Raw genomic sequence first — 27730 nt, 5'->3', positions numbered from 1 at the left:
CTTATTTCTTTCTTTATGCTGTACGGCTCTACCACGACGGCTCCAGTGGCGCAATCGGTCAGCGCGCGGTACTTATAAAGCAGTAACTGTTGAGCAATGCCGAGGTTGTGAGTTCAACCCTCACCTGGAGCATTTGTTTCTTGCCTTCCTTTAGTATTTTTTACTACTGAAGTAGTTGGGCAAAGTGTCTTGAACCCGTCGACGATCTAGTCCCATGATTAAGAGAGAAATTCCAAAGAGCTCTTTGTTTTTTGCGGTATTTTTTTTTTAAAAATTGCCGCAGGTTCGAAAAGTCTTGTAAGTCCCACCATAATCTAGTACCGTGATTGAAAGGGAAATGTGGAAGATATATTTCGTTTTTAAGGCTTCTGGCTGTCCAATATACTTTCCTTCATCGGCATTAATAATGTACACTGGCTAAGAGATAAAAACCACCCTCCAAAGGTAGCCCTTGCTCTCATCTAAAATAAAGATGCATGTGCTTATGGATCTTTTCAAGTTGGAGTTCAAACTTACAAGATCATTCTTGAGAACTCAATCAAAAATGATCGCTTCACTGTTAGGGAACAGCAATGCGCAATGTCAACACTTGCTCGTGCTGCCCCGGTGGCCTAATGGATAAGGCACTGGCCTCCTAAGCCAGGGATTGTGGGTTCGAGTCCCATCCGGGGTGCTTGTTGAGCTCCATTTTCAACAACACCTCATGGAAAGTTTAGGGTGAAGATGACAACTATTTGACTGCCATACAGTCTTGTTTGCCTGTAAATTAGTTCTTGCAAACCTCTGCCCTTTTCGAAAGATCATTTCCATGTACTGAGAGAAGTGTTAACGTGCAACAGAGTAGTATCTACTTTGTAGGGCGGCAAAATATAGCATCTTGTTAAAACACACAGTCCATTGCTTTCATCTTCATTCATGCCCCAAATACCAAAGAGTATACTTTCTACTAAGCTATGGCTATGCATTTAAACAAACAATATTTTAAATATCAAAATATAAAATAATAAATGTAAAACAAAGTATGTATATATATATATATATATATATATGTCATTTTTGACAATTTTTTTCATGTAATGCTCTTTATTAAAAAACAAAATTAATAATCTTGCAATTTTCACACTGGCTACTGGGGCTGTCCTTCTAAAGCCGTTTTCTTAATATCAGAGGTAGGGTTATAATGACTGATAGCACCTCTGTACACAGCTGTTAACACAGGATCTAGGAATCACAAAAGGTGATGTCACAGCTGGCCGTGATGTCACAGCTGACCCTGCAGCCCCTGAATTCCTAAGAATTTGTGCACACGCTCATTAGATGCTTCAATACAAAATAAAGTGTCAAAGTCTGTTCATTGCAGCAAACGCACATGTGCATTTCCTTAAAAAAAACAGAATGTTTGAGTTGATAAAGACCCAGCGGCCAGTGTACAAATTCTAAAATGTCTAATTTTTATTTGTAATAACGATTGTATTATGCTAATATATCTATTCTCAAAACATTCCAATAAAACCCCACAAAACCTGTTTTCAACAAAAGTTAATTTAGTGAAGAAACATTCCCATTCAAATTGATCTTATTTCTTTCTTTATGCTGTACGGCTCTACCACGACGGCTCCAGTGGCGCAATCGGTCAGCGCGCGGTACTTATAAAGCAGTAACTGTTGAGCAATGCCGAGGTTGTGAGTTCAACCCTCACCTGGAGCATTTGTTTCTTGCCTTCCTTTAGTATTTTTTACTACTGAAGTAGTTGGGCAAAGTGTCTTGAACCCGTCGACGATCTAGTCCCATGATTAAGAGAGAAATTCCAAAGAGCTCTTTGTTTTTTGCGGTATTTTTTTTTAAAAAATTGCCGCAGGTTCGAAAAGTCTTGTAAGTCCCACCATAATCTAGTACCGTGATTGAAAGGGAAATGTGGAAGATATATTTCGTTTTTAAGGCTTCTGGCTGTCCAATATACTTTCCTTCATCGGCATTAATAATGTACACTGGCTAAGAGATAAAAACCACCCTCCAAAGGTAGCCCTTGCTCTCATCTAAAATAAAGATGCATGTGCTTATGGATCTTTTCAAGTTGGAGTTCAAACTTACAAGATCATTCTTGAGAACTCAATCAAAAATGATCGCTTCACTGTTAGGGAACAGCAATGCGCAATGTCAACACTTGCTCGTGCTGCCCCGGTGGCCTAATGGATAAGGCACTGGCCTCCTAAGCCAGGGATTGTGGGTTCGAGTCCCATCCGGGGTGCTTGTTGAGCTCCATTTTCAACAACACCTCATGGAAAGTTTAGGGTGAAGATGACAACTATTTGACTGCCATACAGTCTTGTTTGCCTGTAAATTAGTTCTTGCAAACCTCTGCCCTTTTCGAAAGATCATTTCCATGTACTGAGAGAAGTGTTAACGTGCAACAGAGTAGTATCTACTTTGTAGGGCGGCAAAATATAGCATCTTGTTAAAACACACAGTCCATTGCTTTCATCTTCATTCATGCCCCAAATACCAAAGAGTATACTTTCTACTAAGCTATGGCTATGCATTTAAACAAACAATATTTTAAATATCAAAATATAAAATAATAAATGTAAAACAAAGTATGTATATATATATATATATATATATGTCATTTTTGACAATTTTTTTCATGTAATGCTCTTTATTAAAAAACAAAATTAATAATCTTGCAATTTTCACACTGGCTACTGGGGCTGTCCTTCTAAAGCCGTTTTCTTAATATCAGAGGTAGGGTTATAATGACTGATAGCACCTCTGTACACAGCTGTTAACACAGGATCTAGGAATCACAAAAGGTGATGTCACAGCTGGCCGTGATGTCACAGCTGACCCTGCAGCCCCTGAATTCCTAAGAATTTGTGCACACGCTCATTAGATGCTTCAATACAAAATAAAGTGTCAAAGTCTGTTCATTGCAGCAAACGCACATGTGCATTTCCTTAAAAAAAACAGAATGTTTGAGTTGATAAAGACCCAGCGGCCAGTGTACAAATTCTAAAATGTCTAATTTTTATTTGTAATAACGATTGTATTATGCTAATATATCTATTCTCAAAACATTCCAATAAAACCCCACAAAACCTGTTTTCAACAAAAGTTAATTTAGTGAAGAAACATTCCCATTCAAATTGATCTTATTTCTTTCTTTATGCTGTACGGCTCTACCACGACGGCTCCAGTGGCGCAATCGGTCAGCGCGCGGTACTTATAAAGCAGTAACTGTTGAGCAATGCCGAGGTTGTGAGTTCAACCCTCACCTGGAGCATTTGTTTCTTGCCTTCCTTTAGTATTTTTTACTACTGAAGTAGTTGGGCAAAGTGTCTTGAACCCGTCGACGATCTAGTCCCATGATTAAGAGAGAAATTCCAAAGAGCGCTTTGTTTTTTGCGGTATTTTTTTTTTAAAAATTGCCGCAGGTTCGAAAAGTCTTGTAAGTCCCACCATAATCTAGTACCGTGATTGAAAGGGAAATGTGGAAGATATATTTCGTTTTTAAGGCTTCTGGCTGTCCAATATACTTTCCTTCATCGGCATTAATAATGTACACTGGCTAAGAGATAAAAACCACCCTCCAAAGGTAGCCCTTGCTCTCATCTAAAATAAAGATGCATGTGCTTATGGATCTTTTCAAGTTGGAGTTCAAACTTACAAGATCATTCTTGAGAACTCAATCAAAAATGATCGCTTCACTGTTAGGGAACAGCAATGCGCAATGTCAACACTTGCTCGTGCTGCCCTGGTGGCCTAATGGATAAGGCACTGGCCTCCTAAGCCAGGGATTGTGGGTTCGAGTCCCATCCGGGGTGCTTGTTGAGCTCCATTTTCAACAACACCTCATGGAAAGTTTAGGGTGAAGATGACAACTATTTGACTGCCATACAGTCTTGTTTGCCTGTAAATTAGTTCTTGCAAACCTCTGCCCTTTTCGAAAGATCATTTCCATGTACTGAGAGAAGTGTTAACGTGCAACAGAGTAGTATCTACTTTGTAGGGCGGCAAAATATAGCATCTTGTTAAAACACACAGTCCATTGCTTTCATCTTCATTCATGCCCCAAATACCAAAGAGTATACTTTCTACTAAGCTATGGCTATGCATTTAAACAAACAATATTTTAAATATCAAAATATAAAATAATAAATGTAAAACAAAGTATGTATATATATATATATATATGTCATTTTTGACAATTTTTTTCATGTAATGCTCTTTATTAAAAAACAAAATTAATAATCTTGCAATTTTCACACTGGCTACTGGGGCTGTCCTTCTAAAGCCGTTTTCTTAATATCAGAGGTAGGGTTATAATGACTGATAGCACCTCTGTACACAGCTGTTAACACAGGATCTAGGAATCACAAAAGGTGATGTCACAGCTGGCCGTGATGTCACAGCTGACCCTGCAGCCCCTGAATTCCTAAGAATTTGTGCACACGCTCATTAGATGCTTCAATACAAAATAAAGTGTCAAAGTCTGTTCATTGCAGCAAACGCACATGTGCATTTCCTTAAAAAAAACAGAATGTTTGAGTTGATAAAGACCCAGCGGCCAGTGTACAAATTCTAAAATGTCTAATTTTTATTTGTAATAACGATTGTATTATGCTAATATATCTATTCTCAAAACATTCCAATAAAACCCCACAAAACCTGTTTTCAACAAAAGTTAATTTAGTGAAGAAACATTCCCATTCAAATTGATCTTATTTCTTTCTTTATGCTGTACGGCTCTACCACGACGGCTCCAGTGGCGCAATCGGTCAGCGCGCGGTACTTATAAAGCAGTAACTGTTGAGCAATGCCGAGGTTGTGAGTTCAACCCTCACCTGGAGCATTTGTTTCTTGCCTTCCTTTAGTATTTTTTACTACTGAAGTAGTTGGGCAAAGTGTCTTGAACCCGTCGACGATCTAGTCCCATGATTAAGAGAGAAATTCCAAAGAGCTCTTTGTTTTTTGCGGTATTTTTTTTTTAAAAATTGCCGCAGGTTCGAAAAGTCTTGTAAGTCCCACCATAATCTAGTACCGTGATTGAAAGGGAAATGTGGAAGATATATTTCGTTTTTAAGGCTTCTGGCTGTCCAATATACTTTCCTTCATCGGCATTAATAATGTACACTGGCTAAGAGATAAAAACCACCCTCCAAAGGTAGCCCTTGCTCTCATCTAAAATAAAGATGCATGTGCTTATGGATCTTTTCAAGTTGGAGTTCAAACTTACAAGATCATTCTTGAGAACTCAATCAAAAATGATCGCTTCACTGTTAGGGAACAGCAATGCGCAATGTCAACACTTGCTCGTGCTGCCCCGGTGGCCTAATGGATAAGGCACTGGCCTCCTAAGCCAGGGATTGTGGGTTCGAGTCCCATCCGGGGTGCTTGTTGAGCTCCATTTTCAACAACACCTCATGGAAAGTTTAGGGTGAAGATGACAACTATTTGACTGCCATACAGTCTTGTTTGCCTGTAAATTAGTTCTTGCAAACCTCTGCCCTTTTCGAAAGATCATTTCCATGTACTGAGAGAAGTGTTAACGTGCAACAGAGTAGTATCTACTTTGTAGGGCGGCAAAATATAGCATCTTGTTAAAACACACAGTCCATTGCTTTCATCTTCATTCATGCCCCAAATACCAAAGAGTATACTTTCTACTAAGCTATGGCTATGCATTTAAACAAACAATATTTTAAATATCAAAATATAAAATAATAAATGTAAAACAAAGTATGTATATATATATATATATATATATATGTCATTTTTGACAATTTTTTTCATGTAATGCTCTTTATTAAAAAACAAAATTAATAATCTTGCAATTTTCACACTGGCTACTGGGGCTGTCCTTCTAAAGCCGTTTTCTTAATATCAGAGGTAGGGTTATAATGACTGATAGCACCTCTGTACACAGCTGTTAACACAGGATCTAGGAATCACAAAAGGTGATGTCACAGCTGGCCGTGATGTCACAGCTGACCCTGCAGCCCCTGAATTCCTAAGAATTTGTGCACACGCTCATTAGATGCTTCAATACAAAATAAAGTGTCAAAGTCTGTTCATTGCAGCAAACGCACATGTGCATTTCCTTAAAAAAAACAGAATGTTTGAGTTGATAAAGACCCAGCGGCCAGTGTACAAATTCTAAAATGTCTAATTTTTATTTGTAATAACGATTGTATTATGCTAATATATCTATTCTCAAAACATTCCAATAAAACCCCACAAAACCTGTTTTCAACAAAAGTTAATTTAGTGAAGAAACATTCCCATTCAAATTGATCTTATTTCTTTCTTTATGCTGTACGGCTCTACCACGACGGCTCCAGTGGCGCAATCGGTCAGCGCGCGGTACTTATAAAGCAGTAACTGTTGAGCAATGCCGAGGTTGTGAGTTCAACCCTCACCTGGAGCATTTGTTTCTTGCCTTCCTTTAGTATTTTTTACTACTGAAGTAGTTGGGCAAAGTGTCTTGAACCCGTCGACGATCTAGTCCCATGATTAAGAGAGAAATTCCAAAGAGCTCTTTGTTTTTTGCGGTATTTTTTTTTTAAAAATTGCCGCAGGTTCGAAAAGTCTTGTAAGTCCCACCATAATCTAGTACCGTGATTGAAAGGGAAATGTGGAAGATATATTTCGTTTTTAAGGCTTCTGGCTGTCCAATATACTTTCCTTCATCGGCATTAATAATGTACACTGGCTAAGAGATAAAAACCACCCTCCAAAGGTAGCCCTTGCTCTCATCTAAAATAAAGATGCATGTGCTTATGGATCTTTTCAAGTTGGAGTTCAAACTTACAAGATCATTCTTGAGAACTCAATCAAAAATGATCGCTTCACTGTTAGGGAACAGCAATGCGCAATGTCAACACTTGCTCGTGCTGCCCCGGTGGCCTAATGGATAAGGCACTGGCCTCCTAAGCCAGGGATTGTGGGTTCGAGTCCCATCCGGGGTGCTTGTTGAGCTCCATTTTCAACAACACCTCATGGAAAGTTTAGGGTGAAGATGACAACTATTTGACTGCCATACAGTCTTGTTTGCCTGTAAATTAGTTCTTGCAAACCTCTGCCCTTTTCGAAAGATCATTTCCATGTACTGAGAGAAGTGTTAACGTGCAACAGAGTAGTATCTACTTTGTAGGGCGGCAAAATATAGCATCTTGTTAAAACACACAGTCCATTGCTTTCATCTTCATTCATGCCCCAAATACCAAAGAGTATACTTTCTACTAAGCTATGGCTATGCATTTAAACAAACAATATTTTAAATATCAAAATATAAAATAATAAATGTAAAACAAAGTATGTATATATATATATATATATATATATATGTCATTTTTGACAATTTTTTTCATGTAATGCTCTTTATTAAAAAACAAAATTAATAATCTTGCAATTTTCACACTGGCTACTGGGGCTGTCCTTCTAAAGCCGTTTTCTTAATATCAGAGGTAGGGTTATAATGACTGATAGCACCTCTGTACACAGCTGTTAACACAGGATCTAGGAATCACAAAAGGTGATGTCACAGCTGGCCGTGATGTCACAGCTGACCCTGCAGCCCCTGAATTCCTAAGAATTTGTGCACACGCTCATTAGATGCTTCAATACAAAATAAAGTGTCAAAGTCTGTTCATTGCAGCAAACGCACATGTGCATTTCCTTAAAAAAAACAGAATGTTTGAGTTGATAAAGACCCAGCGGCCAGTGTACAAATTCTAAAATGTCTAATTTTTATTTGTAATAACGATTGTATTATGCTAATATATCTATTCTCAAAACATTCCAATAAAACCCCACAAAACCTGTTTTCAACAAAAGTTAATTTAGTGAAGAAACATTCCCATTCAAATTGATCTTATTTCTTTCTTTATGCTGTACGGCTCTACCACGACGGCTCCAGTGGCGCAATCGGTCAGCGCGCGGTACTTATAAAGCAGTAACTGTTGAGCAATGCCGAGGTTGTGAGTTCAACCCTCACCTGGAGCATTTGTTTCTTGCCTTCCTTTAGTATTTTTTACTACTGAAGTAGTTGGGCAAAGTGTCTTGAACCCGTCGACGATCTAGTCCCATGATTAAGAGAGAAATTCCAAAGAGCTCTTTGTTTTTTGCGGTATTTTTTTTTTAAAAATTGCCGCAGGTTCGAAAAGTCTTGTAAGTCCCACCATAATCTAGTACCGTGATTGAAAGGGAAATGTGGAAGATATATTTCGTTTTTAAGGCTTCTGGCTGTCCAATATACTTTCCTTCATCGGCATTAATAATGTACACTGGCTAAGAGATAAAAACCACCCTCCAAAGGTAGCCCTTGCTCTCATCTAAAATAAAGATGCATGTGCTTATGGATCTTTTCAAGTTGGAGTTCAAACTTACAAGATCATTCTTGAGAACTCAATCAAAAATGATCGCTTCACTGTTAGGGAACAGCAATGCGCAATGTCAACACTTGCTCGTGCTGCCCCGGTGGCCTAATGGATAAGGCACTGGCCTCCTAAGCCAGGGATTGTGGGTTCGAGTCCCATCCGGGGTGCTTGTTGAGCTCCATTTTCAACAACACCTCATGGAAAGTTTAGGGTGAAGATGACAACTATTTGACTGCCATACAGTCTTGTTTGCCTGTAAATTAGTTCTTGCAAACCTCTGCCCTTTTCGAAAGATCATTTCCATGTACTGAGAGAAGTGTTAACGTGCAACAGAGTAGTATCTACTTTGTAGGGCGGCAAAATATAGCATCTTGTTAAAACACACAGTCCATTGCTTTCATCTTCATTCATGCCCCAAATACCAAAGAGTATACTTTCTACTAAGCTATGGCTATGCATTTAAACAAACAATATTTTAAATATCAAAATATAAAATAATAAATGTAAAACAAAGTATGTATATATATATATATATATGTCATTTTTGACAATTTTTTTCATGTAATGCTCTTTATTAAAAAACAAAATTAATAATCTTGCAATTTTCACACTGGCTACTGGGGCTGTCCTTCTAAAGCCGTTTTCTTAATATCAGAGGTAGGGTTATAATGACTGATAGCACCTCTGTACACAGCTGTTAACACAGGATCTAGGAATCACAAAAGGTGATGTCACAGCTGGCCGTGATGTCACAGCTGACCCTGCAGCCCCTGAATTCCTAAGAATTTGTGCACACGCTCATTAGATGCTTCAATACAAAATAAAGTGTCAAAGTCTGTTCATTGCAGCAAACGCACATGTGCATTTCCTTAAAAAAAACAGAATGTTTGAGTTGATAAAGACCCAGCGGCCAGTGTACAAATTCTAAAATGTCTAATTTTTATTTGTAATAACGATTGTATTATGCTAATATATCTATTCTCAAAACATTCCAATAAAACCCCACAAAACCTGTTTTCAACAAAAGTTAATTTAGTGAAGAAACATTCCCATTCAAATTGATCTTATTTCTTTCTTTATGCTGTACGGCTCTACCACGACGGCTCCAGTGGCGCAATCGGTCAGCGCGCGGTACTTATAAAGCAGTAACTGTTGAGCAATGCCGAGGTTGTGAGTTCAACCCTCACCTGGAGCATTTGTTTCTTGCCTTCCTTTAGTATTTTTTACTACTGAAGTAGTTGGGCAAAGTGTCTTGAACCCGTCGACGATCTAGTCCCATGATTAAGAGAGAAATTCCAAAGAGCTCTTTGTTTTTTGCGGTATTTTTTTTTTAAAAATTGCCGCAGGTTCGAAAAGTCTTGTAAGTCCCACCATAATCTAGTACCGTGATTGAAAGGGAAATGTGGAAGATATATTTCGTTTTTAAGGCTTCTGGCTGTCCAATATACTTTCCTTCATCGGCATTAATAATGTACACTGGCTAAGAGATAAAAACCACCCTCCAAAGGTAGCCCTTGCTCTCATCTAAAATAAAGATGCATGTGCTTATGGATCTTTTCAAGTTGGAGTTCAAACTTACAAGATCATTCTTGAGAACTCAATCAAAAATGATTGCTTCACTGTTAGGGAACAGCAATGCGCAATGTCAACACTTGCTCGTGCTGCCCCGGTGGCCTAATGGATAAGGCACTGGCCTCCTAAGCCAGGGATTGTGGGTTCGAGTCCCATCCGGGGTGCTTGTTGAGCTCCATTTTCAACAACACCTCATGGAAAGTTTAGGGTGAAGATGACAACTATTTGACTGCCATACAGTCTTGTTTGCCTGTAAATTAGTTCTTGCAAACCTCTGCCCTTTTCGAAAGATCATTTCCATGTACTGAGAGAAGTGTTAACGTGCAACAGAGTAGTATCTACTTTGTAGGGCGGCAAAATATAGCATCTTGTTAAAACACACAGTCCATTGCTTTCATCTTCATTCATGCCCCAAATACCAAAGAGTATACTTTCTACTAAGCTATGGCTATGCATTTAAACAAACAATATTTTAAATATCAAAATATAAAATAATAAATGTAAAACAAAGTATGTATATATATATATATATATATATATATGTCATTTTTGACAATTTTTTTCATGTAATGCTCTTTATTAAAAAACAAAATTAATAATCTTGCAATTTTCACACTGGCTACTGGGGCTGTCCTTCTAAAGCCGTTTTCTTAATATCAGAGGTAGGGTTATAATGACTGATAGCACCTCTGTACACAGCTGTTAACACAGGATCTAGGAATCACAAAAGGTGATGTCACAGCTGGCCGTGATGTCACAGCTGACCCTGCAGCCCCTGAATTCCTAAGAATTTGTGCACACGCTCATTAGATGCTTCAATACAAAATAAAGTGTCAAAGTCTGTTCATTGCAGCAAACGCACATGTGCATTTCCTTAAAAAAAACAGAATGTTTGAGTTGATAAAGACCCAGCGGCCAGTGTACAAATTCTAAAATGTCTAATTTTTATTTGTAATAACGATTGTATTATGCTAATATATCTATTCTCAAAACATTCCAATAAAACCCCACAAAACCTGTTTTCAACAAAAGTTAATTTAGTGAAGAAACATTCCCATTCAAATTGATCTTATTTCTTTCTTTATGCTGTACGGCTCTACCACGACGGCTCCAGTGGCGCAATCGGTCAGCGCGCGGTACTTATAAAGCAGTAACTGTTGAGCAATGCCGAGGTTGTGAGTTCAACCCTCACCTGGAGCATTTGTTTCTTGCCTTCCTTTAGTATTTTTTACTACTGAAGTAGTTGGGCAAAGTGTCTTGAACCCGTCGACGATCTAGTCCCATGATTAAGAGAGAAATTCCAAAGAGCTCTTTGTTTTTTGCGGTATTTTTTTTTTAAAAATTGCCGCAGGTTCGAAAAGTCTTGTAAGTCCCACCATAATCTAGTACCGTGATTGAAAGGGAAATGTGGAAGATATATTTCGTTTTTAAGGCTTCTGGCTGTCCAATATACTTTCCTTCATCGGCATTAATAATGTACACTGGCTAAGAGATAAAAACCACCCTCCAAAGGTAGCCCTTGCTCTCATCTAAAATAAAGATGCATGTGCTTATGGATCTTTTCAAGTTGGAGTTCAAACTTACAAGATCATTCTTGATAACTCAATCAAAAATGATCGCTTCACTGTTAGGGAACAGCAATGCGCAATGTCAACACTTGCTCGTGCTGCCCCGGTGGCCTAATGGATAAGGCACTGGCCTCCTAAGCCAGGGATTGTGGGTTCGAGTCCCATCCGGGGTGCTTGTTGAGCTCCATTTTCAACAACACCTCATGGAAAGTTTAGGGTGAAGATGACAACTATTTGACTGCCATACAGTCTTGTTTGCCTGTAAATTAGTTCTTGCAAACCTCTGCCCTTTTCGAAAGATCATTTCCATGTACTGAGAGAAGTGTTAACGTGCAACAGAGTAGTATCTACTTTGTAGGGCGGCAAAATATAGCATCTTGTTAAAACACACAGTCCATTGCTTTCATCTTCATTCATGCCCCAAATACCAAAGAGTATACTTTCTACTAAGCTATGGCTATGCATTTAAACAAACAATATTTTAAATATCAAAATATAAAATAATAAATGTAAAACAAAGTATGTATATATATATATATATATGTCATTTTTGACAATTTTTTTCATGTAATGCTCTTTATTAAAAAACAAAATTAATAATCTTGCAATTTTCACACTGGCTACTGGGGCTGTCCTTCTAAAGCCGTTTTCTTAATATCAGAGGTAGGGTTATAATGACTGATAGCACCTCTGTACACAGCTGTTAACACAGGATCTAGGAATCACAAAAGGTGATGTCACAGCTGGCCGTGATGTCACAGCTGACCCTGCAGCCCCTGAATTCCTAAGAATTTGTGCACACGCTCATTAGATGCTTCAATACAAAATAAAGTGTCAAAGTCTGTTCATTGCAGCAAACGCACATGTGCATTTCCTTAAAAAAAACAGAATGTTTGAGTTGATAAAGACCCAGCGGCCAGTGTACAAATTCTAAAATGTCTAATTTTTATTTGTAATAACGATTGTATTATGCTAATATATCTATTCTCAAAACATTCCAATAAAACCCCACAAAACCTGTTTTCAACAAAAGTTAATTTAGTGAAGAAACATTCCCATTCAAATTGATCTTATTTCTTTCTTTATGCTGTACGGCTCTACCACGACGGCTCCAGTGGCGCAATCGGTCAGCGCGCGGTACTTATAAAGCAGTAACTGTTGAGCAATGCCGAGGTTGTGAGTTCAACCCTCACCTGGAGCATTTGTTTCTTGCCTTCCTTTAGTATTTTTTACTACTGAAGTAGTTGGGCAAAGTGTCTTGAACCCGTCGACGATCTAGTCCCATGATTAAGAAAGAAATTCCAAAGAGCTCTTTGTTTTTTGCGGTATTTTTTTTTTAAAAATTGCCGCAGGTTCGAAAAGTCTTGTAAGTCCCACCATAATCTAGTACCGTGATTGAAAGGGAAATGTGGAAGATATATTTCGTTTTTAAGGCTTCTGGCTGTCCAATATACTTTCCTTCATCGGCATTAATAATGTACACTGGCTAAGAGATAAAAACCACCCTCCAAAGGTAGCCCTTGCTCTCATCTAAAATAAAGATGCATGTGCTTATGGATCTTTTCAAGTTGGAGTTCAAACTTACAAGATCATTCTTGAGAACTCAATCAAAAATGATCGCTTCACTGTTAGGGAACAGCAATGCGCAATGTCAACACTTGCTCGTGCTGCCCCGGTGGCCTAATGGATAAGGCACTGGCCTCCTAAGCCAGGGATTGTGGGTTCGAGTCCCATCCGGGGTGCTTGTTGAGCTCCATTTTCAACAACACCTCATGGAAAGTTTAGGGTGAAGATGACAACTATTTGACTGCCATACAGTCTTGTTTGCCTGTAAATTAGTTCTTGCAAACCTCTGCCCTTTTCGAAAGATCATTTCCATGTACTGAGAGAAGTGTTAACGTGCAACAGAGTAGTATCTACTTTGTAGGGCGGCAAAATATAGCATCTTGTTAAAACACACAGTCCATTGCTTTCATCTTCATTCATGCCCCAAATACCAAAGAGTATACTTTCTACTAAGCTATGGCTATGCATTTAAACAAACAATATTTTAAATATCAAAATATAAAATAATAAATGTAAAACAAAGTATGTATATATATATATATATATATATATATGTCATTTTTGACAATTTTTTTCATGTAATGCTCTTTATTAAAAAACAAAATTAATAATCTTGCAATTTTCACACTGGCTACTGGGGCTGTCCTTCTAAAGCCGTTTTCTTAATATCAGAGGTAGGGTTATAATGACTGATAGCACCTCTGTACACAGCTGTTAACACAGGATCTAGGAATCACAAAAGGTGATGTCACAGCTGGCCGTGATGTCACAGCTGACCCTGCAGCCCCTGAATTCCTAAGAATTTGTGCACACGCTCATTAGATGCTTCAATACAAAATAAAGTGTCAAAGTCTGTTCATTGCAGCAAACGCACATGTGCATTTCCTTAAAAAAAACAGAATGTTTGAGTTGATAAAGACCCAGCGGCCAGTGTACAAATTCTAAAATGTCTAATTTTTATTTGTAATAACGATTGTATTATGCTAATATATCTATTCTCAAAACATTCCAATAAAACCCCACAAAACCTGTTTTCAACAAAAGTTAATTTAGTGAAGAAACATTCCCATTCAAATTGATCTTATTTCTTTCTTTATGCTGTACGGCTCTACCACGACGGCTCCAGTGGCGCAATCGGTCAGCGCGCGGTACTTATAAAGCAGTAACTGTTGAGCAATGCCGAGGTTGTGAGTTCAACCCTCACCTGGAGCATTTGTTTCTTGCCTTCCTTTAGTATTTTTTACTACTGAAGTAGTTGGGCAAAGTGTCTTGAACCCGTCGACGATCTAGTCCCATGATTAAGAGAGAAATTCCAAAGAGCTCTTTGTTTTTTGCGGTATTTTTTTTTTAAAAATTGCCGCAGGTTCGAAAAGTCTTGTAAGTCCCACCATAATCTAGTACCGTGATTGAAAGGGAAATGTGGAAGATATATTTCGTTTTTAAGGCTTCTGGCTGTCCAATATACTTTCCTTCATCGGCATTAATAATGTACACTGGCTAAGAGATAAAAACCACCCTCCAAAGGTAGCCCTTGCTCTCATCTAAAATAAAGATGCATGTGCTTATGGATCTTTTCAAGTTGGAGTTCAAACTTACAAGATCATTCTTGATAACTCAATCAAAAATGATCGCTTCACTGTTAGGGAACAGCAATGCGCAATGTCAACACTTGCTCGTGCTGCCCCGGTGGCCTAATGGATAAGGCACTGGCCTCCTAAGCCAGGGATTGTGGGTTCGAGTCCCATCCGGGGTGCTTGTTGAGCTCCATTTTCAACAACACCTCATGGAAAGTTTAGGGTGAAGATGACAACTATTTGACTGCCATACAGTCTTGTTTGCCTGTAAATTAGTTCTTGCAAACCTCTGCCCTTTTCGAAAGATCATTTCCATGTACTGAGAGAAGTGTTAACGTGCAACAGAGTAGTATCTACTTTGTAGGGCGGCAAAATATAGCATCTTGTTAAAACACACAGTCCATTGCTTTCATCTTCATTCATGCCCCAAATACCAAAGAGTATACTTTCTACTAAGCTATGGCTATGCATTTAAACAAACAATATTTTAAATATCAAAATATAAAATAATAAATGTAAAACAAAGTATGTATATATATATATATATATGTCATTTTTGACAATTTTTTTCATGTAATGCTCTTTATTAAAAAACAAAATTAATAATCTTGCAATTTTCACACTGGCTACTGGGGCTGTCCTTCTAAAGCCGTTTTCTTAATATCAGAGGTAGGGTTATAATGACTGATAGCACCTCTGTACACAGCTGTTAACACAGGATCTAGGAATCACAAAAGGTGATGTCACAGCTGGCCGTGATGTCACAGCTGACCCTGCAGCCCCTGAATTCCTAAGAATTTGTGCACACGCTCATTAGATGCTTCAATACAAAATAAAGTGTCAAAGTCTGTTCATTGCAGCAAACGCACATGTGCATTTCCTTAAAAAAAACAGAATGTTTGAGTTGATAAAGACCCAGCGGCCAGTGTACAAATTCTAAAATGTCTAATTTTTATTTGTAATAACGATTGTATTATGCTAATATATCTATTCTCAAAACATTCCAATAAAACCCCACAAAACCTGTTTTCAACAAAAGTTAATTTAGTGAAGAAACATTCCCATTCAAATTGATCTTATTTCTTTCTTTATGCTGTACGGCTCTACCACGACGGCTCCAGTGGCGCAATCGGTCAGCGCGCGGTACTTATAAAGCAGTAACTGTTGAGCAATGCCGAGGTTGTGAGTTCAACCCTCACCTGGAGCATTTGTTTCTTGCCTTCCTTTAGTATTTTTTACTACTGAAGTAGTTGGGCAAAGTGTCTTGAACCCGTCGACGATCTAGTCCCATGATTAAGAAAGAAATTCCAAAGAGCTCTTTGTTTTTTGCGGTATTTTTTTTTTAAAAATTGCCGCAGGTTCGAAAAGTCTTGTAAGTCCCACCATAATCTAGTACCGTGATTGAAAGGGAAATGTGGAAGATATATTTCGTTTTTAAGGCTTCTGGCTGTCCAATATACTTTCCTTCATCGGCATTAATAATGTACACTGGCTAAGAGATAAAAACCACCCTCCAAAGGTAGCCCTTGCTCTCATCTAAAATAAAGATGCATGTGCTTATGGATCTTTTCAAGTTGGAGTTCAAACTTACAAGATCATTCTTGAGAACTCAATCAAAAATGATCGCTTCACTGTTAGGGAACAGCAATGCGCAATGTCAACACTTGCTCGTGCTGCCCCGGTGGCCTAATGGATAAGGCACTGGCCTCCTAAGCCAGGGATTGTGGGTTCGAGTCCCATCCGGGGTGCTTGTTGAGCTCCATTTTCAACAACACCTCATGGAAAGTTTAGGGTGAAGATGACAACTATTTGACTGCCATACAGTCTTGTTTGCCTGTAAATTAGTTCTTGCAAACCTCTGCCCTTTTCGAAAGATCATTTCCATGTACTGAGAGAAGTGTTAACGTGCAACAGAGTAGTATCTACTTTGTAGGGCGGCAAAATATAGCATCTTGTTAAAACACACAGTCCATTGCTTTCATCTTCATTCATGCCCCAAATACCAAAGAGTATACTTTCTACTAAGCTATGGCTATGCATTTAAACAAACAATATTTTAAATATCAAAATATAAAATAATAAATGTAAAACAAAGTATGTATATATATATATATATATATATATGTCATTTTTGACAATTTTTTTCATGTAATGCTCTTTATTAAAAAACAAAATTAATAATCTTGCAATTTTCACACTGGCTACTGGGGCTGTCCTTCTAAAGCCGTTTTCTTAATATCAGAGGTAGGGTTATAATGACTGATAGCACCTCTGTACACAGCTGTTAACACAGGATCTAGGAATCACAAAAGGTGATGTCACAGCTGGCCGTGATGTCACAGCTGACCCTGCAGCCCCTGAATTCCTAAGAATTTGTGCACACGCTCATTAGATGCTTCAATACAAAATAAAGTGTCAAAGTCTGTTCATTGCAGCAAACGCACATGTGCATTTCCTTAAAAAAAACAGAATGTTTGAGTTGATAAAGACCCAGCGGCCAGTGTACAAATTCTAAAATGTCTAATTTTTATTTGTAATAACGATTGTATTATGCTAATATATCTATTCTCAAAACATTCCAATAAAACCCCACAAAACCTGTTTTCAACAAAAGTTAATTTAGTGAAGAAACATTCCCATTCAAATTGATCTTATTTCTTTCTTTATGCTGTACGGCTCTACCACGACGGCTCCAGTGGCGCAATCGGTCAGCGCGCGGTACTTATAAAGCAGTAACTGTTGAGCAATGCCGAGGTTGTGAGTTCAACCCTCACCTGGAGCATTTGTTTCTTGCCTTCCTTTAGTATTTTTTACTACTGAAGTAGTTGGGCAAAGTGTCTTGAACCCGTCGACGATCTAGTCCCATGATTAAGAGAGAAATTCCAAAGAGCTCTTTGTTTTTTGCGGTATTTTTTTTTTAAAAATTGCCGCAGGTTCGAAAAGTCTTGTAAGTCCCACCATAATCTAGTACCGTGATTGAAAGGGAAATGTGGAAGATATATTTCGTTTTTAAGGCTTCTGGCTGTCCAATATACTTTCCTTCATCGGCATTAATAATGTACACTGGCTAAGAGATAAAAACCACCCTCCAAAGGTAGCCCTTGCTCTCATCTAAAATAAAGATGCATGTGCTTATGGATCTTTTCAAGTTGGAGTTCAAACTTACAAGATCATTCTTGAGAACTCAATCAAAAATGATCGCTTCACTGTTAGGGAACAGCAATGCGCAATGTCAACACTTGCTCGTGCTGCCCCGGTGGCCTAATGGATAAGGCACTGGCCTCCTAAGCCAGGGATTGTGGGTTCGAGTCCCATCCGGGGTGCTTGTTGAGCTCCATTTTCAACAACACCTCATGGAAAGTTTAGGGTGAAGATGACAACTATTTGACTGCCATACAGTCTTGTTTGCCTGTAAATTAGTTCTTGCAAACCTCTGCCCTTTTCGAAAGATCATTTCCATGTACTGAGAGAAGTGTTAACGTGCAACAGAGTAGTATCTACTTTGTAGGGCGGCAAAATATAGCATCTTGTTAAAACACACAGTCCATTGCTTTCATCTTCATTCATGCCCCAAATACCAAAGAGTATACTTTCTACTAAGCTATGGCTATGCATTTAAACAAACAATATTTTAAATATCAAAATATAAAATAATAAATGTAAAACAAAGTATGTATATATATATATATATATATATATGTCATTTTTGACAATTTTTTTCATGTAATGCTCTTTATTAAAAAACAAAATTAATAATCTTGCAATTTTCACACTGGCTACTGGGGCTGTCCTTCTAAAGCCGTTTTCTTAATATCAGAGGTAGGGTTATAATGACTGATAGCACCTCTGTACACAGCTGTTAACACAGGATCTAGGAATCACAAAAGGTGATGTCACAGCTGGCCGTGATGTCACAGCTGACCCTGCAGCCCCTGAATTCCTAAGAATTTGTGCACACGCTCATTAGATGCTTCAATACAAAATAAAGTGTCAAAGTCTGTTCATTGCAGCAAACGCACATGTGCATTTCCTTAAAAAAAACAGAATGTTTGAGTTGATAAAGACCCAGCGGCCAGTGTACAAATTCTAAAATGTCTAATTTTTATTTGTAATAACGATTGTATTATGCTAATATATCTATTCTCAAAACATTCCAATAAAACCCCACAAAACCTGTTTTCAACAAAAGTTAATTTAGTGAAGAAACATTCCCATTCAAATTGATCTTATTTCTTTCTTTATGCTGTACGGCTCTACCACGACGGCTCCAGTGGCGCAATCGGTCAGCGCGCGGTACTTATAAAGCAGTAACTGTTGAGCAATGCCGAGGTTGTGAGTTCAACCCTCACCTGGAGCATTTGTTTCTTGCCTTCCTTTAGTATTTTTTACTACTGAAGTAGTTGGGCAAAGTGTCTTGAACCCGTCGACGATCTAGTCCCATGATTAAGAGAGAAATTCCAAAGAGCTCTTTGTTTTTTGCGGTATTTTTTTTTTAAAAATTGCCGCAGGTTCGAAAAGTCTTGTAAGTCCCACCATAATCTAGTACCGTGATTGAAAGGGAAATGTGGAAGATATATTTCGTTTTTAAGGCTTCTGGCTGTCCAATATACTTTCCTTCATCGGCATTAATAATGTACACTGGCTAAGAGATAAAAACCACCCTCCAAAGGTAGCCCTTGCTCTCATCTAAAATAAAGATGCATGTGCTTATGGATCTTTTCAAGTTGGAGTTCAAACTTACAAGATCATTCTTGATAACTCAATCAAAAATGATCGCTTCACTGTTAGGGAACAGCAATGCGCAATGTCAACACTTGCTCGTGCTGCCCCGGTGGCCTAATGGATAAGGCACTGGCCTCCTAAGCCAGGGATTGTGGGTTCGAGTCCCATCCGGGGTGCTTGTTGAGCTCCATTTTCAACAACACCTCATGGAAAGTTTAGGGTGAAGATGACAACTATTTGACTGCCATACAGTCTTGTTTGCCTGTAAATTAGTTCTTGCAAACCTCTGCCCTTTTCGAAAGATCATTTCCATGTACTGAGAGAAGTGTTAACGTGCAACAGAGTAGTATCTACTTTGTAGGGCGGCAAAATATAGCATCTTGTTAAAACACACAGTCCATTGCTTTCATCTTCATTCATGCCCCAAATACCAAAGAGTATACTTTCTACTAAGCTATGGCTATGCATTTAAACAAACAATATTTTAAATATCAAAATATAAAATAATAAATGTAAAACAAAGTATGTATATATATATATATATATGTCATTTTTGACAATTTTTTTCATGTAATGCTCTTTATTAAAAAACAAAATTAATAATCTTGCAATTTTCACACTGGCTACTGGGGCTGTCCTTCTAAAGCCGTTTTCTTAATATCAGAGGTAGGGTTATAATGACTGATAGCACCTCTGTACACAGCTGTTAACACAGGATCTAGGAATCACAAAAGGTGATGTCACAGCTGGCCGTGATGTCACAGCTGACCCTGCAGCCCCTGAATTCCTAAGAATTTGTGCACACGCTCATTAGATGCTTCAATACAAAATAAAGTGTCAAAGTCTGTTCATTGCAGCAAACGCACATGTGCATTTCCTTAAAAAAAACAGAATGTTTGAGTTGATAAAGACCCAGCGGCCAGTGTACAAATTCTAAAATGTCTAATTTTTATTTGTAATAACGATTGTATTATGCTAATATATCTATTCTCAAAACATTCCAATAAAACCCCACAAAACCTGTTTTCAACAAAAGTTAATTTAGTGAAGAAACATTCCCATTCAAATTGATCTTATTTCTTTCTTTATGCTGTACGGCTCTACCACGACGGCTCCAGTGGCGCAATCGGTCAGCGCGCGGTACTTATAAAGCAGTAACTGTTGAGCAATGCCGAGGTTGTGAGTTCAACCCTCACCTGGAGCATTTGTTTCTTGCCTTCCTTTAGTATTTTTTACTACTGAAGTAGTTGGGCAAAGTGTCTTGAACCCGTCGACGATCTAGTCCCATGATTAAGAAAGAAATTCCAAAGAGCTCTTTGTTTTTTGCGGTATTTTTTTTTTAAAAATTGCCGCAGGTTCGAAAAGTCTTGTAAGTCCCACCATAATCTAGTACCGTGATTGAAAGGGAAATGTGGAAGATATATTTCGTTTTTAAGGCTTCTGGCTGTCCAATATACTTTCCTTCATCGGCATTAATAATGTACACTGGCTAAGAGATAAAAACCACCCTCCAAAGGTAGCCCTTGCTCTCATCTAAAATAAAGATGCATGTGCTTATGGATCTTTTCAAGTTGGAGTTCAAACTTACAAGATCATTCTTGAGAACTCAATCAAAAATGATCGCTTCACTGTTAGGGAACAGCAATGCGCAATGTCAACACTTGCTCGTGCTGCCCCGGTGGCCTAATGGATAAGGCACTGGCCTCCTAAGCCAGGGATTGTGGGTTCGAGTCCCATCCGGGGTGCTTGTTGAGCTCCATTTTCAACAACACCTCATGGAAAGTTTAGGGTGAAGATGACAACTATTTGACTGCCATACAGTCTTGTTTGCCTGTAAATTAGTTCTTGCAAACCTCTGCCCTTTTCGAAAGATCATTTCCATGTACTGAGAGAAGTGTTAACGTGCAACAGAGTAGTATCTACTTTGTAGGGCGGCAAAATATAGCATCTTGTTAAAACACACAGTCCATTGCTTTCATCTTCATTCATGCCCCAAATACCAAAGAGTATACTTTCTACTAAGCTATGGCTATGCATTTAAACAAACAATATTTTAAATATCAAAATATAAAATAATAAATGTAAAACAAAGTATGTATATATATATATATATATATATATGTCATTTTTGACAATTTTTTTCATGTAATGCTCTTTATTAAAAAACAAAATTAATAATCTTGCAATTTTCACACTGGCTACTGGGGCTGTCCTTCTAAAGCCGTTTTCTTAATATCAGAGGTAGGGTTATAATGACTGATAGCACCTCTGTACACAGCTGTTAACACAGGATCTAGGAATCACAAAAGGTGATGTCACAGCTGGCCGTGATGTCACAGCTGACCCTGCAGCCCCTGAATTCCTAAGAATTTGTGCACACGCTCATTAGATGCTTCAATACAAAATAAAGTGTCAAAGTCTGTTCATTGCAGCAAACGCACATGTGCATTTCCTTAAAAAAAACAGAATGTTTGAGTTGATAAAGACCCAGCGGCCAGTGTACAAATTCTAAAATGTCTAATTTTTATTTGTAATAACGATTGTATTATGCTAATATATCTATTCTCAAAACATTCCAATAAAACCCCACAAAACCTGTTTTCAACAAAAGTTAATTTAGTGAAGAAACATTCCCATTCAAATTGATCTTATTTCTTTCTTTATGCTGTACGGCTCTACCACGACGGCTCCAGTGGCGCAATCGGTCAGCGCGCGGTACTTATAAAGCAGTAACTGTTGAGCAATGCCGAGGTTGTGAGTTCAACCCTCACCTGGAGCATTTGTTTCTTGCCTTCCTTTAGTATTTTTTACTACTGAAGTAGTTGGGCAAAGTGTCTTGAACCCGTCGACGATCTAGTCCCATGATTAAGAGAGAAATTCCAAAGAGCTCTTTGTTTTTTGCGGTATTTTTTTTTTAAAAATTGCCGCAGGTTCGAAAAGTCTTGTAAGTCCCACCATAATCTAGTACCGTGATTGAAAGGGAAATGTGGAAGATATATTTCGTTTTTAAGGCTTCTGGCTGTCCAATATACTTTCCTTCATCGGCATTAATAATGTACACTGGCTAAGAGATAAAAACCACCCTCCAAAGGTAGCCCTTGCTCTCATCTAAAATAAAGATGCATGTGCTTATGGATCTTTTCAAGTTGGAGTTCAAACTTACAAGATCATTCTTGAGAACTCAATCAAAAATGATCGCTTCACTGTTAGGGAACAGCAATGCGCAATGTCAACACTTGCTCGTGCTGCCCCGGTGGCCTAATGGATAAGGCACTGGCCTCCTAAGCCAGGGATTGTGGGTTCGAGTCCCATCCGGGGTGCTTGTTGAGCTCCATTTTCAACAACACCTCATGGAAAGTTTAGGGTGAAGATGACAACTATTTGACTGCCATACAGTCTTGTTTGCCTGTAAATTAGTTCTTGCAAACCTCTGCCCTTTTCGAAAGATCATTTCCATGTACTGAGAGAAGTGTTAACGTGCAACAGAGTAGTATCTACTTTGTAGGGCGGCAAAATATAGCATCTTGTTAAAACACACAGTCCATTGCTTTCATCTTCATTCATGCCCCAAATACCAAAGAGTATACTTTCTACTAAGCTATGGCTATGCATTTAAACAAACAATATTTTAAATATCAAAATATAAAATAATAAATGTAAAACAAAGTATGTATATATATATATATATATATATGTCATTTTTGACAATTTTTTTCATGTAATGCTCTTTATTAAAAAACAAAATTAATAATCTTGCAATTTTCACACTGGCTACTGGGGCTGTCCTTCTAAAGCCGTTTTCTTAATATCAGAGGTAGGGTTATAATGACTGATAGCACCTCTGTACACAGCTGTTAACACAGGATCTAGGAATCACAAAAGGTGATGTCACAGCTGGCCGTGATGTCACAGCTGACCCTGCAGCCCCTGAATTCCTAAGAATTTGTGCACACGCTCATTAGATGCTTCAATACAAAATAAAGTGTCAAAGTCTGTTCATTGCAGCAAACGCACATGTGCATTTCCTTAAAAAAAACAGAATGTTTGAGTTGATAAAGACCCAGCGGCCAGTGTACAAATTCTAAAATGTCTAATTTTTATTTGTAATAACGATTGTATTATGCTAATATATCTATTCTCAAAACATTCCAATAAAACCCCACAAAACCTGTTTTCAACAAAAGTTAATTTAGTGAAGAAACATTCCCATTCAAATTGATCTTATTTCTTTCTTTATGCTGTACGGCTCTACCACGACGGCTCCAGTGGCGCAATCGGTCAGCGCGCGGTACTTATAAAGCAGTAACTGTTGAGCAATGCCGAGGTTGTGAGTTCAACCCTCACCTGGAGCATTTGTTTCTTGCCTTCCTTTAGTATTTTTTACTACTGAAGTAGTTGGGCAAAGTGTCTTGAACCCGTCGACGATCTAGTCCCATGATTAAGAGAGAAATTCCAAAGAGCTCTTTGTTTTTTGCGGTATTTTTTTTTTAAAAATTGCCGCAGGTTCGAAAAGTCTTGTAAGTCCCACCATAATCTAGTACCGTGATTGAAAGGGAAATGTGGAAGATATATTTCGTTTTTAAGGCTTCTGGCTGTCCAATATACTTTCCTTCATCGGCATTAATAATGTACACTGGCTAAGAGATAAAAACCACCCTCCAAAGGTAGCCCTTGCTCTCATCTAAAATAAAGATGCATGTGCTTATGGATCTTTTCAAGTTGGAGTTCAAACTTACAAGATCATTCTTGAGAACTCAATCAAAAATGATCGCTTCACTGTTAGGGAACAGCAATGCGCAATGTCAACACTTGCTCGTGCTGCCCCGGTGGCCTAATGGATAAGGCACTGGCCTCCTAAGCCAGGGATTGTGGGTTCGAGTCCCATCCGGGGTGCTTGTTGAGCTCCATTTTCAACAACACCTCATGGAAAGTTTAGGGTGAAGATGACAACTATTTGACTGCCATACAGTCTTGTTTGCCTGTAAATTAGTTCTTGCAAACCTCTGCCCTTTTCGAAAGATCATTTCCATGTACTGAGAGAAGTGTTAACGTGCAACAGAGTAGTATCTACTTTGTAGGGCGGCAAAATATAGCATCTTGTTAAAACACACAGTCCATTGCTTTCATCTTCATTCATGCCCCAAATACCAAAGAGTATACTTTCTACTAAGCTATGGCTATGCATTTAAACAAACAATATTTTAAATATCAAAATATAAAATAATAAATGTAAAACAAAGTATGTATATATATATATATATATATGTCATTTTTGACAATTTTTTTCATGTAATGCTCTTTATTAAAAAACAAAATTAATAATCTTGCAATTTTCACACTGGCTACTGGGGCTGTCCTTCTAAAGCCGTTTTCTTAATATCAGAGGTAGGGTTATAATGACTGATAGCACCTCTGTACACAGCTGTTAACACAGGATCTAGGAATCACAAAAGGTGATGTCACAGCTGGCCGTGATGTCACAGCTGACCCTGCAGCCCCTGAATTCCTAAGAATTTGTGCACACGCTCATTAGATGCTTCAATACAAAATAAAGTGTCAAAGTCTGTTCATTGCAGCAAACGCACATGTGCATTTCCTTAAAAAAAACAGAATAGAATCATAGAATCATAGAATCATAGAATGGTAGAGTTGGAAGGGACCTCCTGGGTCATCTGGTCCAACCCCCTGCTCAAAGCAGGATTCACTAAATCATCTCAGACAGATGTCTGTCCAGCCTCTGTTTGAAGACGTCCATTGAAGGGGAACTCACCACCTCTCGTGGCAGCCTGTTCCACTCATTAATCACCCTAACTGTCAAAAAGTTTTTTCTAATATCTAATCTGTGTCTCCTTCCATTTAGTTTCATCCCATTGCTTCTAGTCTTTCCTTGTGCAAATGAGAATAAAGATGATCCTTCTACAATGTGACAGCCCTTGACATATTTGTAGACAGCTATTAAGTCTCCTCTCAGTCTTCTTTTTTGCAAGCTAAACATTCCCAAATCCTGCAACCGTTCCTCATAGGACATGGTTTGCAGACCAGTCACCATTCTGGTCGCTCTTCTCTGAACTTGCTCCAGTTTGTCTATGTCTTTTTTAAAATGTGGTGCCCAAAACTGTACACAGTATTCCAGATGAGGTCTGACCAAAGAGGAGTAAAGACCGATAATGACTTCACGTGATCTAGACTGTATGCTTCTGTTAATACATCCCAGAATTGTATTTGCCTTTTTTGCTGCTGCATCACACTGTTGACTCATGTTCAGTCTATGATCTATTAGTATACCTAAGTCTTTTTCACATGTACTGTTGCTTAGCTCTATTCCTCCCATTCTGTATATGCTTTTTTCATTTTTATTGCCCAGATGTAGTACTTTGCATTTTTCCCTGTTAAAAACCATTCTGTTGGTTGCTGCCCACTGCTCCAGTTTATTTAGGTCTTTTTGAATCCTCTCTCTCTCTTCTCTAGTATTAGCTATCCCTCCTAGCTTTGTGTCATCAGCAAATTTAATCAGTTTACCCTCAATTCCTTCATCTAAATCATTGATAAAGATGTTGAACAATACAGGTCCCAGGACGGAGCCCTGTGGTACCCCACTTGAGACATTCATCCAGCTGGATGTGAAGCCATTTACAACCACCCTTTGAGTCCGATCACTAAGCCAGTTATGAATCCACCTAACAGTTGCCTGGTCCATTGCATACTTGGTCATTTTTTCAATAAGGATGGTGTGAGATACTTTGTCAAATGCTTTGCTGAAGTCAAGATATACTATATCTACAGCATTTTCCTGATCCACCCAGTCAGTGATTCTGTCATAGAAGGAAATTAAGTTAGTCTGACATGACTTGTTAGTTACAAACCCATGCTGACTCTGGTTAATCACTTCATTCTTATCCATGTACTTACATACATGTTGTTTAATAATTTGTTCAAAGATCTTTCCTGGTATAGAAGTCAGACTCACCGGCCTGTAGTTCCCTGGGTCCACCTTCTTCCCCTTTTTGAAGATAGGAATAACATTTGCTCTTCTCCAGTCTTCTGGGACTTCTCCTGTTCTCCAAGAATTTTCAAAGATTATGGAGAGTGGTTCTAAAATTTCTTCTATGATCTCCTTCAGTACTCTGGGGTGTAATTCATCTGGACCTGGAGACTTGAACTCATTTATGTTAGCTAAATATTCCCTCACAATCTTTCTGTTTACAGATAACTTGGATTCCTCTATTCCTCTAAAAGGACAGTGAAGATCAGTTGATGTTACATTTTCTTTCTGAGAGAAAACAGATGCAATGTTTGAGTTGATAAAGACCCAGCGGCCAGTGTACAAATTCTAAAATGTCTAATTTTTATTTGTAATAACGATTGTATTATGCTAATATATCTATTCTCAAAACATTCCAATAAAACCCCACAAAACCTGTTTTCAACAAAAGTTAATTTAGTGAAGAAACATTCCCATTCAAATTGATCTTATTTCTTTCTTTATGCTGTACGGCTCTACCACGACGGCTCCAGTGGCGCAATCGGTCAGCGCGCGGTACTTATAAAGCAGTAACTGTTGAGCAATGCCGAGGTTGTGAGTTCAACCCTCACCTGGAGCATTTGTTTCTTGCCTTCCTTTAGTATTTTTTACTACTGAAGTAGTTGGGCAAAGTGTCTTGAACCCGTCGACGATCTAGTCCCATGATTAAGAGAGAAATTCCAAAGAGCTCTTTGTTTTTTGCGGTATTTTTTTTTTAAAAATTGCCGCAGGTTCGAAAAGTCTTGTAAGTCCCACCATAATCTAGTACCGTGATTGAAAGGGAAATGTGGAAGATATATTTCGTTTTTAAGGCTTCTGGCTGTCCAATATACTTTCCTTCATCGGCATTAATAATGTACACTGGCTAAGAGATAAAAACCACCCTCCAAAGGTAGCCCTTGCTCTCATCTAAAATAAAGATGCATGTGCTTATGGATCTTTTCAAGTTGGAGTTCAAACTTACAAGATCATTCTTGAGAACTCAATCAAAAATGATCGCTTCACTGTTAGGGAACAGCAATGCGCAATGTCAACACTTGCTCGTGCTGCCCCGGTGGCCTAATGGATAAGGCACTGGCCTCCTAAGCCAGGGATTGTGGGTTCGAGTCCCATCCGGGGTGCTTGTTGAGCTCCATTTTCAACAACACCTCATGGAAAGTTTAGGGTGAAGATGACAACTATTTGACTGCCATACAGTCTTGTTTGCCTGTAAATTAGTTCTTGCAAACCTCTGCCCTTTTCGAAAGATCATTTCCATGTACTGAGAGAAGTGTTAACGTGCAACAGAGTAGTATCTACTTTGTAGGGCGGCAAAATATAGCATCTTGTTAA

The 27730-nt window shown here is 38.3% G+C and overlaps 34 non-coding genes across 34 annotated transcripts; all 34 read left to right on the top strand.

Moving 5' to 3' along the window:
• Positions 1-39: 39 nt before the first annotated feature.
• Positions 40-132, top strand: TRNAI-UAU (transfer RNA isoleucine (anticodon UAU)). The gene is given in 2 exon segments: positions 40-77; positions 97-132. It is a non-coding gene; the product is annotated as a tRNA-Ile (tRNA).
• Positions 133-600: 468 nt separating this feature from the next.
• On the top strand, positions 601-673 carry TRNAR-CCU (transfer RNA arginine (anticodon CCU)). Its single transcript has one exon. It is a non-coding gene; the product is annotated as a tRNA-Arg (tRNA).
• Positions 674-1614: 941 nt separating this feature from the next.
• Positions 1615-1707, top strand: TRNAI-UAU (transfer RNA isoleucine (anticodon UAU)). Its single transcript is given in 2 exon segments — positions 1615-1652; positions 1672-1707. It is a non-coding gene; the product is annotated as a tRNA-Ile (tRNA).
• Positions 1708-2175: 468 nt separating this feature from the next.
• Positions 2176-2248, top strand: TRNAR-CCU (transfer RNA arginine (anticodon CCU)). The gene has a single exon. It is a non-coding gene; the product is annotated as a tRNA-Arg (tRNA).
• Positions 2249-3187: 939 nt separating this feature from the next.
• On the top strand, positions 3188-3280 carry TRNAI-UAU (transfer RNA isoleucine (anticodon UAU)). Its single transcript is given in 2 exon segments — positions 3188-3225; positions 3245-3280. It is a non-coding gene; the product is annotated as a tRNA-Ile (tRNA).
• Positions 3281-3748: 468 nt separating this feature from the next.
• TRNAR-CCU (transfer RNA arginine (anticodon CCU)) lies at positions 3749-3821 on the top strand. The gene has a single exon. It is a non-coding gene; the product is annotated as a tRNA-Arg (tRNA).
• Positions 3822-4756: 935 nt separating this feature from the next.
• TRNAI-UAU (transfer RNA isoleucine (anticodon UAU)) lies at positions 4757-4849 on the top strand. The gene is given in 2 exon segments: positions 4757-4794; positions 4814-4849. It is a non-coding gene; the product is annotated as a tRNA-Ile (tRNA).
• A 468-nt stretch (positions 4850-5317) lies between these two features.
• Positions 5318-5390, top strand: TRNAR-CCU (transfer RNA arginine (anticodon CCU)). The gene has a single exon. It is a non-coding gene; the product is annotated as a tRNA-Arg (tRNA).
• Positions 5391-6331: 941 nt separating this feature from the next.
• Positions 6332-6424, top strand: TRNAI-UAU (transfer RNA isoleucine (anticodon UAU)). The gene is given in 2 exon segments: positions 6332-6369; positions 6389-6424. It is a non-coding gene; the product is annotated as a tRNA-Ile (tRNA).
• A 468-nt stretch (positions 6425-6892) lies between these two features.
• On the top strand, positions 6893-6965 carry TRNAR-CCU (transfer RNA arginine (anticodon CCU)). Its single transcript has one exon. It is a non-coding gene; the product is annotated as a tRNA-Arg (tRNA).
• A 943-nt stretch (positions 6966-7908) lies between these two features.
• TRNAI-UAU (transfer RNA isoleucine (anticodon UAU)) lies at positions 7909-8001 on the top strand. Its single transcript is given in 2 exon segments — positions 7909-7946; positions 7966-8001. It is a non-coding gene; the product is annotated as a tRNA-Ile (tRNA).
• Positions 8002-8469: 468 nt separating this feature from the next.
• TRNAR-CCU (transfer RNA arginine (anticodon CCU)) lies at positions 8470-8542 on the top strand. The gene has a single exon. It is a non-coding gene; the product is annotated as a tRNA-Arg (tRNA).
• A 935-nt stretch (positions 8543-9477) lies between these two features.
• On the top strand, positions 9478-9570 carry TRNAI-UAU (transfer RNA isoleucine (anticodon UAU)). The gene is given in 2 exon segments: positions 9478-9515; positions 9535-9570. It is a non-coding gene; the product is annotated as a tRNA-Ile (tRNA).
• A 468-nt stretch (positions 9571-10038) lies between these two features.
• On the top strand, positions 10039-10111 carry TRNAR-CCU (transfer RNA arginine (anticodon CCU)). Its single transcript has one exon. It is a non-coding gene; the product is annotated as a tRNA-Arg (tRNA).
• Positions 10112-11054: 943 nt separating this feature from the next.
• TRNAI-UAU (transfer RNA isoleucine (anticodon UAU)) lies at positions 11055-11147 on the top strand. Its single transcript is given in 2 exon segments — positions 11055-11092; positions 11112-11147. It is a non-coding gene; the product is annotated as a tRNA-Ile (tRNA).
• Positions 11148-11615: 468 nt separating this feature from the next.
• Positions 11616-11688, top strand: TRNAR-CCU (transfer RNA arginine (anticodon CCU)). The gene has a single exon. It is a non-coding gene; the product is annotated as a tRNA-Arg (tRNA).
• A 935-nt stretch (positions 11689-12623) lies between these two features.
• TRNAI-UAU (transfer RNA isoleucine (anticodon UAU)) lies at positions 12624-12716 on the top strand. Its single transcript is given in 2 exon segments — positions 12624-12661; positions 12681-12716. It is a non-coding gene; the product is annotated as a tRNA-Ile (tRNA).
• Positions 12717-13184: 468 nt separating this feature from the next.
• On the top strand, positions 13185-13257 carry TRNAR-CCU (transfer RNA arginine (anticodon CCU)). The gene has a single exon. It is a non-coding gene; the product is annotated as a tRNA-Arg (tRNA).
• Positions 13258-14200: 943 nt separating this feature from the next.
• On the top strand, positions 14201-14293 carry TRNAI-UAU (transfer RNA isoleucine (anticodon UAU)). Its single transcript is given in 2 exon segments — positions 14201-14238; positions 14258-14293. It is a non-coding gene; the product is annotated as a tRNA-Ile (tRNA).
• Positions 14294-14761: 468 nt separating this feature from the next.
• On the top strand, positions 14762-14834 carry TRNAR-CCU (transfer RNA arginine (anticodon CCU)). Its single transcript has one exon. It is a non-coding gene; the product is annotated as a tRNA-Arg (tRNA).
• Positions 14835-15769: 935 nt separating this feature from the next.
• On the top strand, positions 15770-15862 carry TRNAI-UAU (transfer RNA isoleucine (anticodon UAU)). The gene is given in 2 exon segments: positions 15770-15807; positions 15827-15862. It is a non-coding gene; the product is annotated as a tRNA-Ile (tRNA).
• A 468-nt stretch (positions 15863-16330) lies between these two features.
• Positions 16331-16403, top strand: TRNAR-CCU (transfer RNA arginine (anticodon CCU)). Its single transcript has one exon. It is a non-coding gene; the product is annotated as a tRNA-Arg (tRNA).
• Positions 16404-17344: 941 nt separating this feature from the next.
• TRNAI-UAU (transfer RNA isoleucine (anticodon UAU)) lies at positions 17345-17437 on the top strand. Its single transcript is given in 2 exon segments — positions 17345-17382; positions 17402-17437. It is a non-coding gene; the product is annotated as a tRNA-Ile (tRNA).
• Positions 17438-17905: 468 nt separating this feature from the next.
• TRNAR-CCU (transfer RNA arginine (anticodon CCU)) lies at positions 17906-17978 on the top strand. The gene has a single exon. It is a non-coding gene; the product is annotated as a tRNA-Arg (tRNA).
• Positions 17979-18919: 941 nt separating this feature from the next.
• On the top strand, positions 18920-19012 carry TRNAI-UAU (transfer RNA isoleucine (anticodon UAU)). Its single transcript is given in 2 exon segments — positions 18920-18957; positions 18977-19012. It is a non-coding gene; the product is annotated as a tRNA-Ile (tRNA).
• Positions 19013-19480: 468 nt separating this feature from the next.
• TRNAR-CCU (transfer RNA arginine (anticodon CCU)) lies at positions 19481-19553 on the top strand. Its single transcript has one exon. It is a non-coding gene; the product is annotated as a tRNA-Arg (tRNA).
• Positions 19554-20488: 935 nt separating this feature from the next.
• TRNAI-UAU (transfer RNA isoleucine (anticodon UAU)) lies at positions 20489-20581 on the top strand. Its single transcript is given in 2 exon segments — positions 20489-20526; positions 20546-20581. It is a non-coding gene; the product is annotated as a tRNA-Ile (tRNA).
• A 468-nt stretch (positions 20582-21049) lies between these two features.
• TRNAR-CCU (transfer RNA arginine (anticodon CCU)) lies at positions 21050-21122 on the top strand. The gene has a single exon. It is a non-coding gene; the product is annotated as a tRNA-Arg (tRNA).
• Positions 21123-22063: 941 nt separating this feature from the next.
• Positions 22064-22156, top strand: TRNAI-UAU (transfer RNA isoleucine (anticodon UAU)). The gene is given in 2 exon segments: positions 22064-22101; positions 22121-22156. It is a non-coding gene; the product is annotated as a tRNA-Ile (tRNA).
• A 468-nt stretch (positions 22157-22624) lies between these two features.
• TRNAR-CCU (transfer RNA arginine (anticodon CCU)) lies at positions 22625-22697 on the top strand. Its single transcript has one exon. It is a non-coding gene; the product is annotated as a tRNA-Arg (tRNA).
• A 939-nt stretch (positions 22698-23636) lies between these two features.
• Positions 23637-23729, top strand: TRNAI-UAU (transfer RNA isoleucine (anticodon UAU)). The gene is given in 2 exon segments: positions 23637-23674; positions 23694-23729. It is a non-coding gene; the product is annotated as a tRNA-Ile (tRNA).
• A 468-nt stretch (positions 23730-24197) lies between these two features.
• TRNAR-CCU (transfer RNA arginine (anticodon CCU)) lies at positions 24198-24270 on the top strand. The gene has a single exon. It is a non-coding gene; the product is annotated as a tRNA-Arg (tRNA).
• A 2615-nt stretch (positions 24271-26885) lies between these two features.
• Positions 26886-26978, top strand: TRNAI-UAU (transfer RNA isoleucine (anticodon UAU)). The gene is given in 2 exon segments: positions 26886-26923; positions 26943-26978. It is a non-coding gene; the product is annotated as a tRNA-Ile (tRNA).
• A 468-nt stretch (positions 26979-27446) lies between these two features.
• On the top strand, positions 27447-27519 carry TRNAR-CCU (transfer RNA arginine (anticodon CCU)). The gene has a single exon. It is a non-coding gene; the product is annotated as a tRNA-Arg (tRNA).
• The last annotated feature ends 211 nt before the right edge of the window (positions 27520-27730 follow it).

This window comes from Phyllobates terribilis, unplaced genomic scaffold, assembly GCF_046119375.1.
Source record: "Phyllobates terribilis strain yellow unplaced genomic scaffold, ASM4611937v1 Scaffold_11__3_contigs__length_659146591, whole genome shotgun sequence".
In the NCBI taxonomy this organism is placed as follows: domain Eukaryota; kingdom Metazoa; phylum Chordata; class Amphibia; order Anura; family Dendrobatidae; genus Phyllobates; species Phyllobates terribilis.
The sequence above is the reverse complement of the archived record's forward strand: the minus strand, read 5'-3'. Positions and strand labels throughout refer to the sequence as shown.